This window comes from Geospiza fortis, unplaced genomic scaffold (assembly GCF_000277835.1).
Source record: "Geospiza fortis unplaced genomic scaffold, GeoFor_1.0 scaffold54, whole genome shotgun sequence".
Taxonomy (NCBI): Eukaryota; Metazoa; Chordata; class Aves; order Passeriformes; family Thraupidae; genus Geospiza; species Geospiza fortis.
The window spans coordinates 17,807,590-17,823,816 of NW_005054301.1; the positions used below are offsets into that span (position 1 = coordinate 17,807,590).

The 16,227-nt window shown below is 37.8% G+C and overlaps 1 protein-coding gene across 4 annotated transcripts in view; it reads left to right on the top strand.

Moving 5' to 3' along the window:
* The window catches only part of SIPA1L1 (signal induced proliferation associated 1 like 1), a 200,608-nt gene that overhangs the window by 12,303 nt on the left and 172,078 nt on the right, over window positions 1-16,227 (top strand). The window contains exon 1 of one of the 4 annotated variants that reach the window (XM_031065724.1): window positions 6,592-6,690. The exons of the other annotated variants lie outside the window; for them this stretch is intronic. The gene's annotated coding sequence lies outside the window, so the exon portion shown is untranslated. Of the gene's footprint in view, window positions 1-6,591; window positions 6,691-16,227 lie in introns of those variants that run through there. 4 annotated transcript variants of the gene reach the window in all.

A 16,227-nucleotide genomic window follows, 5' to 3' on the forward strand; every position in this document is an offset into this window, starting at 1 on the left:
AGCAAAAGCTTTTTCATAGTACTTTTCCTCAAGAAGAATTTTTTCATTGTGCTACAGAGATGTATGAGTGTTTTAAGGCTCACCCTGTAAAATTCTGTGAATGTCAGAGGAGGATGAACACAAATGGGGTCCTGCCCTTGCAATTCACTCTTAAGAGACACTTTTGGCTTCTTTCTGACTGCCTGTGCTTACTGGCAAGTGCCTGTAAGGCTTAGTTGAAAGGAGGTGGTGGGATGAGCGTGAAAGATGGTTTTTTTCTTGCTCTTGCTTGTCTGACCAAAAAGGACATCCTGACTTAAAAAGTTAGAATCTTATGCAGTTGTAATGCTGTTGATTGTTGGACAGTAAGGCTGCAGGTGAAGCAGAATTTTGTAATGACTTATTTTTGCACTGAGGATTGACTAGAATATAGGTTGCAATGTGAGATTTCTCCTGTTGTAGAGATGCTGAGTGTTTATAGCCATCTCAGAAGGGGAAGTCTTTGAATAAGCTGCATGTTGACTTATTTGTCTGTGGCAGTGGCACTGTGCGGAGCAGTAACGGGACCAGACTCCTCTTTCTGCCTCTGGGATTCCAGCAGCTGCTGTGCAATGTGCAGGCTGGGCTCAGTGAGCTCTTGCTTCCATTCCATTCCATTCTTCCTGAGATTAGAGCTCTTTGATCCCTCTTTCCTTCTAGAGGTGAGGAGAATACTTGTTTCTTCACCTGCACTGACTATTTGCATGGCCCAATACTAGATGATAGTGATTCACAGATCTCCTAGGATTACTGCTTTTTGGGGCTGCTGTATTGGTTTTTCAGTTTAGATGATGGTATCTGTCAGGCTGACCCTTGTTCAGGCATTCAGCATCAGTCATCACTGGGCTGAAGAAGTGCTGCAACACAAAATGCATTTAAGTTCCTTCTTAGTAAAAGGAGGAAGGAGCACTAGCGTACAAAGCCATGTAAGTTGGTGTGAAGAGTATGTAATAATGTATATCCAAACTTCAGGTTATTAAGTTAGAACACTGGTTCAGTGATGCCTCAAGCAGGACTTCAGGACTCCCAGTACTGGGTCGAAAGTACGGTGGTCATATGTAAAGTATCAATCTCTTAAATTATTCCATTGGCTTTAATAAAATCAAAACACTTACCAGGTAGCAGCATGACTTTTTTGCATTACACATTCATTATTTAGACCACTATGATTTTATACTGAATTAGATCTAATGCACTTCCCTATCATTGATACCAGTTTGGTGTCATGTTCTGCCGCACCTGATAAAATTTGAGCATGTGCCTGAATCTCATTTGGATCAAATTTATCATTTTTGGTGATGTGATAGTGCAGAGTTTTGCTGTAAATGCTTGTGAAACCAGTATTTCATCTCCTGTAACTTCCTGACAACTTTATCTCTACAAATATTTGAGAAAGTGTACTTTTCAACTTTTTTTGTACCTAACAAATAACTGGTTTTATGCAGTGTTTGTATGGTTATAGAAGGGTTGGTCTTTGGATGCATTGTGCAACCACTGTTGTCTGAAGTTATGAATGGATGCTTTCAGACATGGTATACTGTTCTTCATTGTATTTATCTTTTTATTCAACATCCATTCTTAGAGTTATGCCAAACCCAAAGCCTATTTCTAATTTTGTAAAAGAGAAAAAATAATTCAGTCTTAGTGAAGCAGATTCTTTCTTGAATTCTCTTTAATCTTTTTGATAGATATGAGACTGTAAATCTTTTTATCTGGAGAATGCTAAAGAAAAGAGGGGGCCTTTAGAGGAAAAGATTTTAATGGGATCGTAAGTGTTCTGTTTGGATCTGTCTTATTGCTTGGAAATTGAATCTCCCTCTGAAGACATTTACATGTTCCAAGTTCTCAGTATTTTGACCTGATTTTATTACGAGCTGCTATTTTTGTTTCAAGATATGAATTGGGCTCTTTTAAAGTCTTTTGACCTTTCTTTTGCAGAAGGGGAAAGCATACTCTTCTAGCCTTGTGGCAAAGTATATTTTTTTAAAACTAATAAAAAAATTAGCATAGGATCTGGGGTTGAATTTCTACAGAATAGGAGATGCTGAGGTTCATAAGTAGTGTCTTGGGTGCTATGGAATATGTCTGAATCTATGGTGTCCAAAAGTGCAGGGTGAAGAGGTTCAACTGTGATAGTGTTGGGAGGTTTTTGGCAAAATATTTGTTAAGGGTGTGGCTTAAAGTGGTTTATTTTTATTTTGAACTATGGCAAGTTTAAAAATTTTCTTATTATTTTAGTAGAGATTCCATTTAAATGCTTATATTTTTTTTTAATTTTTCCCCTCCCCAACAGTGGTGTTTATCAACAATGTTGAGGAAGGGATATTTCTTTGAGTGTTTCATGTGCCACAAGATTGTTTTCTTACACATTCTGCAATGGAGGAGTCTTTCCTGGCCTTGATTATTGAATTTCAGCAACTTACAGTGATAGTGACTTTAGCTTAGTCTTTGCTGTGAACTCCCCTTATGTAGGTGCAGAAAGCAAGATGTTCCCTCAAGCCTTCTCCAGAGTAACAAATGCAAGTATCTCAGCCTGTCCTTGTTCCTTGTGCACTTGAGTCCCCAAATGGCTTGGTGGTCTCTGCTGAACTTTCTTTAGTCCATCTTTGTTACACCGAGCAGGCTAAACTAGACATGTTCATTTAGCTGGGATCTCACTAGTGCTGAGTAAAAGTCAGTGTCACTTCTAGGTTTAGACAGAGCACCATCAAGCACTTCAAGGCAGATATTTTTAACTTGCTCTTATCTACAGCTTGAGATTGTACATTTTCAGAAATGTCTATTTTTACTCCTAGGTGGATGAGGAGTCTTAGCTTGAATAATGTTTTACTATATTACTGTTTTCAGAAAGGGTTTTTTACATTGTGTAGTTTGAAGTAAACTAATTTATAGCCAGCTTGTTTCATGCAGGTGCAGATCTAATCAATGTATTTCTCCACTCTTTGAAGCTTTTTTCTGTCTAAATTGAACTGGTAGAAATTGCACTTCATTTTAGTTATCCTTCTGATGCATTTTGCCTTGTGTGGCATGTTATATTGCATTTCTTAAAGCTAGGCATCAAGCAAACTGTGGTAGTTGTCTGACTTTGAGTGAAAAAGTAGTTTTCTGCCCTCTTTATTTTTGGTGTCAGCTTCCAGTTTATAAATTACTGTTTGTTTGATCTGCATGCAGGGATGCACTTTGCACCATATTTTAATGTGTCTAAGTCGGTAATAGTCATGCCAGAATAAATGCTTAGGGGAGAAATATGAAAGTGGGCATTCCCAATAACAGTGAGTAGGGAAATGAAGTAGTGGCAGGGAACAGAGAACAGACAGTAATGATATTTTTGTCCAAATGCAAATCAGTCTTTTACATGGACCAGTGAAAAAAGATGTTTTGCCCTTGCTACTTGTATCTTTCATCATATTGCTTGTGATGTCTAGCAGGCTGCATGATGATGCCAGAACAGAAGCAAGCTGCCGTAGAGTTCTCTTGGTGCAGAGTCCAGATCATCCAGAAACTGGATTCTTAGTTTAGGTTCACACCTCTCCTATGGTAATACTTTTAGTCATATAACTTTGATTTTTGCTGAAGACTAACTAAAACTTGCTGGGACCTGCACAACAGTTATTTTCTGGCAACTACAGCTCTTGTACCATGGGTTCTCAGCAGATAGGATCACTTGCTTCATTTATAAGATAGCACATAGTGTTTCAAGACATAAGGACAAATCAGTTTGCAGCCCGTGCTTGTCACAGCTGTCTTGCCTTACACCTCATGGGAAAAGATTTATCAGGCATAATTAATCTAATTGAGACACTCTTGTTATCTTGCCAGTGTTACTTTTTTCTCTTAATTTGATCAGTGGACACAGATGAGATAAAAATCTAAACAGTGCCTTTTTGAATGGCTTTGTGCTTCTTAGATTATTTAAATGATTCATTTAATCTGCCATGAAATTATGTGGGTTGTCGCATGGAGATTCAGCTAACTCAAGTTTTCTATGTTTAAGAGTTTTATTTCCATGAGGAAAGTTTAATATTTTTAATCACTCATACAGGATGAACTTATTTCATAATGTACCTGCAGCTTACTTTCTGTAGTCACAGGCGTGGGCTTTCCGAGCTGCATCTTGTTCTTTGTAGAACAACTTGTAAAAAAATCCACAGGGTTCATGGTTGTTAACTTCTTCAACCTTACTGCTGAAATATTATTTATAGTAGATGTAGGTCAGCTAAACCTTTCTAGACTTGTAGGAGCTTAACTTCTGGCGTATATATGTAATTCACAAATAGTTTAGGAGAAAGCAAGGCTGTATTTTAGGGTGGGGAGTCTCTGCCTTGAGTGAAATTGAGGCGGCTTGCAGGGGGATTACTGAAGGGCAGCTATAGGGATGTTATTGTTGCTGGGTGAAAGTCTGTCTGGTGTCCTGGAAATACAAATCTTGAAATAGAAATGCTGAGAAATTTGGAATGAAAATAAAAGGAAGGGAAATAAAATTACTGTTACTTCAGACTTGAGTTGCCTTTATGTTTGAACTGTTCTGTATGTGGAGTTACTTGTGGAATGGATAAGCTGAAGAAAATTGGGGTATAATAAACTTGAATTATTTTTTCTTTCTTTTCCATAAAGTGCATTATTAAGCTTTTCCCCCTCCATTAAAAAGTATTTTTTCAGTGGCAGAAATATGGCTGGAAATTTTGATTTGTAGCCTAAGGCAGTCTTTAGTTGGAGATGGAGGTTTGCCTGTGTGGGAGAATTATCTAAAGCTGCTTTCTGTCATAGTTTTCTTCTAGGACAGTGATCTATACAAGATAAACATTTAGAATATGTCTTGACTGAAATTGAAGAATTAGTGCCTCATTTTTGCTTTTGCGGAGGAGTTTGACTCTGAAGACCTCACTGGTTGTACTTGGCTTTCAGTATATACCAAATGTGAGTTTAATTATGGAAGGTGGTGAACCTGCTTTAAAGCAGCTGTGGCCAAGGTGAATGCAGCCCTGGTTTTTTTTTTCATTAGTTCCTGTCTTACCAACTGGTGAAATCAAAGAAATAACCTAGTACCTATAAATATGTTTTGGTTTTTGATTTGTGCCTTTAAAAGACACCAGTCTTTCCCAAAAAGCTGGCAGGAATAGAAGAATTTGTGTAGCATTGAGGAATGGGAGGCACTGGTGGGACGTTAGAACTTTTCTGCAAAGGCAACTGAATGCTCAGTGGGCAGGTAGTCAGCATTGCTGATTTTTAATTTTTTTCTTTATTTTTTTTCCCCCCAACTGATGCTTTTGAAAAGTTGTGTAAAAGTTGCTTCAATTAATGAGCTTCATCTTTTTGAGAAGCCTTTCCTTTTCACTGGTGGGAGAATATACGATAAAGTACTTGCTTGATTAGTCTTTGTTTTCATGTGTTTTAGTAGATAAAATGGAGATTGTTCTTAAAAGCTAAGCTCCACTTTGCATAATTGCAGCAACAGTGAGTACTAGATCAAACAGTAATTAGCTGAACAACTGGCTAATGACCACTGGAAGAGGAGAGAAAATGGGCAGGAGAGATGCAGTGTTGTTGAACCTCTACCACATTACATTCTGGTTGAGAGTCTTTACTAGGAAAAAATGGTGGTTACTTGGCATACTGCTTTTTAGTGTGACTCTACTGATCACCATGTCTCCTGAAAGATAACCCTTAACTGCAGCCTACAGAAAGAAGTAAGAACTGGTACTGGAATATGTGTTCAAGGTATAATCAGATTTATGTATTTTTATATTGAAGCTAATAACAGATGTTATTAGTGTTTTTGGTTTTTGTTCTTTAATGTGATAATGGCGTTCAGTGAAGGTGCATATAAGAATTTTCTTGATGTATATGTTTGCTGGGACATAAATGTTTCATTTTTAGAGTTTACTGATTTGCAGTTCTGGCTGTGTGTAAAGTAAGAGGTAAATTGAGAACTGAGTTACAAAACTTGGAAGCAACTCCAGGGACAACTTGGAACAACATCCAGGCCTACTGCTATACTCTGCTGAGAGATGTTGGTAAAGGTCACCTTAAGTATCAGAGGAAGGTTAATTAGGAAAAAATATCACCACCAAAAGAAACCCACTGGTTATTTCTTCTAATAAACATTGGGATCTGGCAAATTCCCCCACCGTGTTCATGGCTCTGTTCCTGTAGCAGAGCCATGTAACTGATGTGTTTGTTGAAGGTGCTGTTGCTGCTGTGTGGTGTTCGCAGCAGACAAGTGTTCAGACTGTTGGTTCAGCTGAAGGGTGATCTTGCCAAAAGGGCTTTTTGTGTTTTGAACAAATTGCACAAATTGATTCTTTTGTGTACCTAAAGGATGATGGAGGCATATGATGCATCCATAATTGAACTTGCCATGTAGTCCTGCTCAGTTTATCAGTTTGCTCTGTGAATTGCTTATATGGCTGCAACTGTAACTAAATTTTGCTTGGTAAGGTTTTTACAAAAGAAGAGAATGAATTTAGAAAGTGTATTTTGGAGGAAAAGGGAATTTTTGGTGTGTGTATCTCAGTCATGATGCTGTTGCCATTAAATCAGATCTACTTTTGATATTTTTTAGGTGAAGACTATTCTTTGGACTTAACAGATGTTGGTTCTGATAGGAATAAAAATCTGAAGATTTTTGTAAACCTTTTTTAGAACAGCTATCTAAAGGAATTGATGAGCAGGGTAAGAATTCCCTTATCTTGCTTAGAACTCTTATGGGTATTTGGCTCCTGTAATGCAGAACATGCCACTTCTTGGTACATAAGTGGAAAAACAGGAAATTATGAAGGATAAAGACAGCACTCAAATTCAGTCTGTGTCTGTTTTATTATAAGGCAAAATACCATCATTTGGAGTAGTTAAACCTGGAAAATGACATACATGAAGTGCTTTCCACAATACCAAGATATGGTGGCAGAACACTGAGGGAAAGGAAGTGAAGTTTTGACACCTGTTTATTCTGAAATGTAACAAAAGAACTAAAGTGCCATGTTGACAGTGGAGCTTGGAGGAAGCAGTTTTTAAATGAGGTTTAATATATTGAGGTCATGACTGTTACTCAGGAATAATTTCAGGGTGTTGCCTTAGGTTTGAAATATTTTAAAATGTATTTTATTTGAACTTAAATAACTTTTTTCTTGTCAGAGATTAAATTTTTGCCTGATAATTTTTTGACGTGCAGTAGAAAGCTCACATTGTGAGGAAGATGGAATGGAAGTGGGCTGAGAAGGAAACCTTCGGTTTCTTTTGAAGATCTGTTTCACAGTGTGTAGTTAAACTGTAAGAGAAATTACACAGAAAAATCCAGATAAATTCCTTAGCTGCAGAGCTAGACTATTCATTGTAACATTGTAGGAATTTCAAGAGATTTTGATGGACAGAAAGAATCATCCTGTGGCAAAATTGACTTAGTACAGTGGCTTTATACTTTGAAGCTCTTGTATTTCTGTCAAAGAAAATGTGATTTCTGCAGTGCAATGCTAACATGGATTTGTGTTGGGTCGGTGGGAGAAATGAAGCACTCTATACGAATGATCAGCAAGTCTCCCCAGTGACTCCAAACTGGCTAACTGTGGCTCTCAATTGTGACAACAATTTCCAATCTAATGCTGTTATGGTGGCATTGAGCCCACCCTGTGCAGTGGGAGTAAACACCACTGGACAAGCTATATCCATAGCCACATCCATTGCCTCCTTGTCCCCCAATTCCATGACCTCTTTTGCCACCGCAGCCCGTGCCTCCCTCCGCTGCCGTGTGATAGCCCCCGCTAGGTCACTCTCTGCCCCAGGGATAGGCTCTTCACCAGTTACCGGAGGCTCCGGCCATGGAGGTGACGGTGCAGAAGGCACAGAAGGGTTTTCTGGAGGAGGTGGCTCACTGCTTGCCATGAGTGGTGAACTCGGTGGCAAATAAACCTTAGATACTGCCGGAGGTAGGGGACATGATGACCCCTCCCCACACGATATATTTCTATTAAGGGCTTCAGTAACATGCTTAGCTGCCTTATGTTCAGCCTGGTGTTGCAACAGTGTATTATGAACCACCCACCACTGTTTTCCCAATTTTTTAGCAGTCTTATCCTCATCTAATACAGCCTCGCATATCTTATCTCCAAAGATTTGGCTCAAGTTTTCTTTTTAAATGTGAAGAGTGTCTGAGCTTGAGAGGAGTGGAACAAGGGGAATTTACCTGTGTGCAGGTAGATTTTTTTTTTTCATATTTCTTAAAGGCAGATGAGGAAAGAGCAAAGGTGGTTTAAACATACTGTAGTGTTACAGATAAGCTAACAGTAGTTGAGGTCCTGTTTGTTCCTTGCAGGTTAGAAAATTATGAAGATGTTAATAACCTTTGTTGTTAGTGTTATCTTTTGAGGAGTACTTAGGAAGGCTCTTCAGTGTAATGAGTTCAGTTATTTTTCCTGAGAATGGTTTAGACTCTGACTGTTTGTGATTGGAGGGATTTAACTCTTTCCTGAATGTTAGTGAGCCATTCTTACATGCCTACAGGAGACCTGTGTGGTTAAGACAGAGTAGAGCGGGGAACTTTGGTTTCACTGGTTTTGGTGGTTTTTTTTTCTTTAAATTTTTAATTTGAAAACTCTTAGTTTATAAAAGCACCAAAAGCTGAAATGTGCTTTAGTGCAGGTGGTGGAGGGGGAGTGTGTGCAGGATTTCTTCAATCTCCTTTGAAGTTCTGATATTGAGAGATGTGTCTAAAAATTTTGTTTGACAGCCCAGGAAAGGGACCTGCAAAACAACCTAATATACTTAATGATGAACTAGGGTGCCTTATGTGTCAGACTTGCACCTGGAGCTGCATTATGACTGGCCTCTCTTACTGCTAGATTTTGCTTCTGGGCCCCCCTCCCATGTAATGTCAGTGCTGCATGGGGTCATGTTGCTGTCTCAGTCCTCCACCTCATACATAAAATTGAGAAGACGTGAGAGGGACAATTAGCTGCACCAAGAATTTGCTCATGAAGTCACATCCTAAAAGTTATAATACTAACTTCTGGTGTTTCTGGGTGCTTGTACATTGCCTTCTCTGAAGGCCAGCAAAGCTAGGAAATAGATTTTTAAAGAGCTGGTAAACTTTTATCTGTAAGAGAAGAAGAACACAGGTTGTAACAAATGCAGCTTTGTGAGTAGAGTACTGAGAGAGCTGCTGTCTCATTCTGAGAGAATTCACAGCCACAACAATTCTTCTGTATTTCTTTTGATTTTATATCCTTCTGCAATGAGGATGTTAATTGAGACTGTTGTTGGCTGTTTTGGACACTAGAAACTGGGATGAGACAAAGTCTCTTTCACAACACACTACACAGCTGTTGGATGAGAATAATCTAGTTATGTTTTAAACTGTACTTGAAATCTATAGGTGACAGACCCCTTGGTTTCCTTGTTTTCTGTTTTTTTTCCCTTCTGTTGGGATTGGGTCACTCCTTTCATTTCTCAGTGCAGTCCCCACCCATGTCAGTGATCTGAGAAATTTATGGATTTTCTGTATGTTCCTATTATGAAACATAGTTTGTAAACCTTTTTTTTTTGTCCCCATCTCCTCTTTCAAATCTGTGTCTGGCAGGTCTCTGCATGGCAGATTGCTTCTGTGCATGTATTCCAACAGGTGTGTTGTTTTTGTTTTCCTGGAATTTGTGTTGCAATTTAGTATGAACATACTTTACATCTATATTTCGATTTGGTTCAAACAAGTTTAGCTCAAGTAGTGGTTGAGTCGTGGTTTTGATGGAATGACTGTTTGGCAAGCATTGCCTGTAAATGCTTTGGTGTTTTCAGCACATAATATTTTGGGACTGCCATAATGCAATTGCATAATCTTACATTATGTGCTTACAAATAAGAGATGTTTTCAAAGATTGAATAGGACCTTTGAAGTGCATAAAAAAAACCTTGTAACTTTTTGTTATCACAGGCTTTATTTTAAAAGCTTCTTTTTTTTTTTCCAATTATGTGCATATTTCCACCTAGTATGAATCTTCTGATGATACAGGAATGCGTGGGATTTATTTCAGGTTTTTTAGGGCTCCTTAATGAAGCAGTTTGTTTAACTTTGCTCATCTGTAGTTTCAGATGACTCATTTGTGACCCTTGTGATGTTCTCCCTTCTCCTCTGTTCCAAATGCCGTCTAGAAAACTTCAGGTTGACATGATATTCAGGAAATGCTGCATTTTCCTACTGAAAAAGGAGAGAACAACAGTCCCTTTCATCTTTGGAGAGTGACTTAGATACATATTAACAAATGCTGTTGTACATGTATCAGTTTTGAGGATGTAAATTTAAACCTTAAACACGGCAGGGTTTATGTAGCACCCCCCCCCCCCCTTTCATTTTTTTTCAAATAATATTAGAGGAAAATTGTAAGAGGTTATTACAAGCCATATATAAGATGCTACAAGCACTTTTTACAGTGTTATACTGGTTTAACGCCTGCCAGCATTGGAGGTGACAGATTTAGGGTGTTATGTTAAAAAGTGCCTGATCCTCTGTGGATTCACAATCAAACTGTAATTCTGATTTTCATGTTGTCCTGTGGTAACAATTATATATTGTAGGGAAGAAGATTGCTCCTGAATTCCTAAAGTCTGGTTATCTTACTGGTATTTTACCAATCCTTGTATAATATGGATAGCTATTTCCTGCTTTATGTTGCTGATTTTAGCTCTTTTTGAATACCTCTGAGGCCATAATTATCTGTAATTTTTGTATGGAAGACAAGCTATGTCTGTTTGTCCCTTTTCTCTGGTCCTTCTATCTTTTTGAGCAATGTGTGGTAGGTTGTATAGGACAATGATTTTTGTTTCATTTTCTCTTTTAAACTATTCCAGTTGTTACCGCTTGAGGTTATTTTTCCATTCTGTTACATTTACAGGCAATGGATTTAATATAACATTTTATTTCATAGTCAGCCAGTTATTGTCTAAACCTTCTGTGGCTATCCACAGTGACTTTGAGACGAGATTGTTCTGACTGTTTATCAAACTTTTTGGCTTTACAACATTTGTGAAAGTTTCTATAGCTGTCAGTTTAATCTGTATTTATAAGTGTAAGTGTACATCCTTGTGGAAGGTTGAGTGCATCATCTTCTTCCCTTCTTTTCCAATTACTGGGTCACCATTTAAAAAAGCTTACTGCTGCTGCTTTTCTCCCACTCCATATTTGTTGAGCAGTAGTAATCTGTAGGTAATTTGTTGCTCTCATCCTATGAGGGTTTGGTTTCTTTAAGACCCTTCAGCGAGAGATGTTAATATTCTACTAAAACTCCATGTATCTTGCTGAACTTTCCAGATATATTGCATTAAATAGTGTGCTTATTTTCTCTTTTTTGTGTGCTTATTGTCTCTTCAGCAAATCCTAAATGCTTGGACTCCTCTTTTGTGGAAGTCAGGGTGCTTTACTGCGTACCGTGTTGTAAAGAAATGATGGATGTTTTTCTTTGAACAAGCAAGCAAAGTGAGGTGAACAGTGAAGAGTACCTCCAGAAGAGCCAAAAGGCACACCTTGTAGTTGTGGCAGTGGCATGAGAGCTCTGAATGAGTTTTAACCTGTTGCATTATATTGCCTTAAACCCAAGCTGCTGCACGGTAGAACTGGAAATATTTGACCGGCAAAAGTTCCCTGCCAGTTTTGAGGCAACCACACCCTGACTTGTTTGGTATGCTTACAAAGGTACATTTTTGATTTGTAAACAGTTCCTTAATGTTGCTGTGTAATAAAAAGCTGATTTAATGATGTTTTTGAAAGGAACAAGAACTGTAAATCTCAGCTTTTCTTAATGGGTTCTTTTGTTTGAACACTTTAAACTGATGAATAAAAAGTGTGACTTCAGTTAAGTTTTACTATGTACATAGTACTGAGAGGGAGCTGGGTCAGCTCTTTGTGCCTGTTGCCTGCACTCATGGGGTGGGGAAGTCTCCCAGGGGGCTGCCTTCCCTCAAATTTCTTCCTTGCCCCCTTGCTGGCTGGGTAAATTAGTATGCTGCAAATACACAGGTGTATTTTAGACCTGTCAGTATTCCAGTGGCTGGCTAGCAGTCAGAGGTGTACCATGTGAAGAGGTATCTAGCAGGCAGGATTTGAGAGCCAGTATAGGAATGTGAAATCATCATTTGCACTAGATTTCAAGGTTATTTGAAAGGTACCATGTTATGTTTCAGAGAGTAAGGGGAAATGCTCGGAATATTTCTAGTCTGCTTGCCTTTAGAATTATTTCTCTGAGATTTCTAGATAATACATAAAAGTAAATTTTGGGTTGGGCTCTGGTATTGCAAAATGCCAAACACAATACTTGTGATGTATTACATGAACTAAAATGAGTTCTGTTACTGTTGCCTTCTGTGAAAAAATGGCTTTTCACTATTCTTTAAAGAGATAGCCCATAGCCATAAAGATGACCTCATAAAGTGTTATGACTTTTTAAGTCTACTTGATGCCAGAATAATTGCATGCAAATATTGTATGGAAATACACAGATATTTATACTAGAAAATTTTGACTTGATGAGAGTTCTACATGGATAATGAGCAGAAGGCTGGTTTTATGTGTAGAATGATTATGGTGACCATAAACATATGCTTTGAGCTTTTATTAATTGCTCTAGCTTATAACTCTTTACCTTTTCTTTGTGGGGAGCACAGACCTGTGTTTTGCATGGTAATTTTTTTTTTTTTTTTACTTTGTAGGATAGAACAGAGGTAGATGATCTTTTGAAGCCAAGTAATTTCATCCTGATTTGGTCAACTTACAAGTGCATAAAAATTTGGTACTAATTTAAAGCATCAGAGTTCATTTAACAAAGAGAATGTGGTGTTTTTTTTTTGCCACTTTCTAGAAAAAAAAAGATAGGAACAAGAAGTAATGCAAAATTACATTAGAACTTGGCTTATGTGTTAAACATGATTCCACTAAGACCAGCTTCTACATTAAGTATATTATTGTAAGTGTACACAACCATGTATTTTATATGTGTATATGCATATTTCATGATGCTTGTGCTCCTTGTAGTCCAGAAGAGTTGCTGCATACAGTTCCTATAAAGGTTATTTACTCTCATGGCTGGTTAATGAATCTGTTTGATTGAACAATTCCATTAGTTACTGAAAATATCTGTCCACAGAAATCTGAGCAACAAAGTCCATCTAATAGCTTGAGCTATGAGTTAAGCTTGCAGCTGTGTCAAAGTACTGGATTTCAGGGAATCAGCTTTTGAGGAGTTGGGAAGTAGAGGACAGTGCATCTCTTACTGTGTTTCGTTTAATGTTTCCATACCCTGCTACTGAGTGTGTTACTCTGCAGAAGATGAGCTGAACTGAAAAACTTCTATTGCTTACTATGCATTTATGAGTGTACAATTAATGTACAGACCTTCAGTGCTGTTCTTTTTATCCTTCATATGAAGCAGTTTTTCTGCTTGAGATACAATTCCTCATCTGTTTCCAATGTCAAAGGACAGACAAAGAGCTTAGAAAGCAATAATTACTTAAAGGCATGTGAGAGTAATATCTTGCATTGGAGTCTTTAGGCTATCTTTGCTTGTGCTCTCCCATGTGTGTTTTTTTATTTTCTATATTATTTAGTGATTTTTTTCCAGTTTAAAATGAAACGTAGAGACAACTCTATACTTCATTTGTTTATTTTTAGTTATAAGGCCTTTAAAGACTTTGTTACTCATCAAGAGAAATGAATTTTCGGAGTATGATGCCGATGCTTGCATATATTTTATGTAATAGACTTCAGTTTGGGCTAATGTTTTACTGGCATCAGCCTCTATACAGCACAGAGCTGCTCTGTGAGAAGCACTGACTTCTCTGTAGCCTGCCAAAAGCTGTATGTTTGTTGGCAGCATGAATGCCATCCTTTGGATGAATTTTTTTGATGCCAGGATTAAGCCGCAGAAAGTAGAAGGAAAAAACTATAACACAGAGTCTGTTATTAAAAAAAAAAATCAATAAGTTAGTCTTTCAGTATAGAAATGGTGCAAAATAAAAACCAACAGTTTTGTGATGCTCCTTCACATTTGGATGCTTAATACCTTTTCCAGAATGTTTTGAAATTTGTGGGTGATTGCTTTCTAAAAGAGAACAAGACTAACCATTTTGGTAGAGTGCTGAGTAAGCAGGAAATTTGCCAAGTTTTGGCTACTGAATTTAAGAGGAATTTTAGTGATATTAGGTGCTTTGCAATTCAGAGTTTGGCTTGCTATCTCAAGAGGGAGTAACATTAAAGTCACTGCCTTCTTAGTCCTGAAGTTTTGTGATAATTGTATAAGGTAGTTACATTTTGTGAGCAGAAAAGACAGTGAAGGGCAAATAATTTTTTTTTGTGTGAATGCAGTGGGATTTGAGATGTCTGAGAATATGATATTTTCAGTAAATGCCCTGTTTCCTACTACAGTTTTCTAATAACAGATTCTCTTTGTGAGGGGAAGAGGAAGGGCAGACACTGATCTCTTCTCTGTGGTGACCACCAGTGACAGGACCTGAAGGAAAGGCTTGAAGCTGCGTCCGGGGGGGCTAGGTTGGATGTCAGGAAAAGGTTCTTCACCCAGAGGGTGGTTGGGCACTGGAACAGGCTCCCCAGGGAAGTTCAACCAGCACTTGGGCAATGCTCTCAGGCACAGGGTGTGACTCTTGGGATGTGCCGTGTGGGGCCAGGAACTGGACTTAATGATCCTTGTGGTCCCTTCCAGCTCAAGAGTATTCTGTGTTTTCCCTCATGGAAATGCATTCCTCTGGAACCATGAGCAAAAAAGCAATTCAGTTAAAATTTGGTAAAGAGTCCTAAAGTAAAGCTGAAAACCTGGATTGAAAATGAGAGTTAATCTTTGTGTTAAGTTACAGAATTGACTTATTCCAGATGTTCTTTAAAGGCATATCTTGTTCAAAAGTCAATTCCCACAGTGCCTGCAGTTTGAGAGTGTCCTGTGTAGCTTTGGTTTCAGCCTAAAGTAAACCAGGGCTAAAATTGCACTGCTACTACATTATTTCTTTCTGCTGAAGTGTTCTACTTACCTCTCTTGATAGTACTGATGGATGGGCATAGACAGTGAATTATAGAAGCTCATGGAGCTGCACAGATTTTTTGGTTTTGACTTTTTGGATTATTTTTGCTTCTCAGCCAGAGCAGCAAAGTTACTCAAGTTGGTGTGGACACAAGGGAGGATTGAGGTTGTGTGGCTCTGAATGCATCTTCTGTCAGTCAGTGCAGTGTTGATGGTTCCAACAGAGTGGTGAAATTTTTGTATTTCAGTATTCACTGTTAATGGTGGTGTTGAAACTTGCTCTTGCGTATCATCTTAATATAATAATCTAGATATATAAAAATGTAGCCTAATTAGTTTTTGAGTTATGCAATATTTTTAGAAAAGGTTCCCAATTTTGAATAGCTCTTTGCCTGCCTGCCTTCCTTACTTTTTCTCCTTTATAGAAACAGTCAGAACAATTTTTTGCAGTTTTGTTGCATCAACTTCTTTTCTGTATCTGGTCACTATTTCCAAAAAGCAGAGAACTTAGATAAATTGGTATAATTTTTTTATATAGATACAGAAAAATTTTTAAGGCAGTGCTCCATTGGCTGACAAGGTCTATGAAATGGAAGTAAAAAAAAAGTTCTTAATTTTAAAATAGTGATAGATAAAGTATATCTGCATGAAAGTGCTCCTATTTTATGCTGATTACAGTGTATTTTTGTAGCGATGTGTTCAAGTAAAAGTAACATAAGATAGGATCAAAATTGTAATTGCTTTCAAAACAACTTTTTTTCATCTTGAATTAATTATTTTCTTTATATTTCTGGTTGTTATTTTGTTTTGGTTCCTATACTCCATGAAGGATTTATTGTATCGTGCCTTCTCTTTGTTGCTTTCTGTAAAATGCGTTGTGTAACTTGTTTGTCCCTTGGCTTCCGTAGGGAAAGGATGTCCTGTGGTTGTTTACACTTGTGGATTGCCATCCTTTCTCATCAATTTTGTGAATGATACTGCATTGCATATTCTCATGCTTTATCTTATGATGAAGAGGTTTGATGATAGAGAGTTATCAGACTGTTCCTTATTACAAATGCTTTTAAATGAGAGCTGCACTGAACCTGGGAGTAAATGTAGTTAGCAATATTTCTGAAGTGTATGCAGGAGGGTTGTTGAGAATGGGGCCTGTGTCAGCTCTGGGCAGTAAGGTGTAATGAGGATTAAACAGCTTGTACGTATT